The sequence below is a fragment of the Alligator sinensis genome, unplaced genomic scaffold, assembly GCF_000455745.1.
Source record: "Alligator sinensis unplaced genomic scaffold, ASM45574v1 scaffold436_1, whole genome shotgun sequence".
NCBI lineage: Eukaryota > Metazoa > Chordata > Crocodylia > Alligatoridae > Alligator > Alligator sinensis.
Window position 1 is genome coordinate 149798 of NW_005842172.1, and position 468 is coordinate 150265.

Sequence of the window (468 nt, forward strand, 5' to 3'; positions counted from 1 at the left end):
GTAGGTGATCATCCTGACCGTGACTATTCTGTGTCATATTTACATTTGGCAGGCTCTTCCTCTTAGACTGGTGGAAAACAGAGGCAAAGTACTAGTTCAGGAATTCAGTTTTCTTCTTGGTGTTGGTGATCAGATCTCCAGATGCATTGGGCAGTGGTCCCACATTTCCACTGGTTTTCCTCCTGTTATCTACGTATGCCTATAGAAGGACTTTTTATTGCCCTTGATTTTGGTTGCTAACTTGAATTCAGTCACCGCCTTTGCTTTTCTGATCTGGCACCTACAGGTGTGGGCCAATCTTATGTAGTTCTCTTTGGCCTATTCCTAGCTTCCATCATTGATAAGTCTCCCTTTTCTTTTTCAGAAGATCTGTGACTTCCCTATTGAGCCAAGATAGCCTCCAGGCCCCTGTGCCACCTTTTTTGTGTATAGGTATCAACAACTGTGCACCGAGGATCGTGTCCTTGA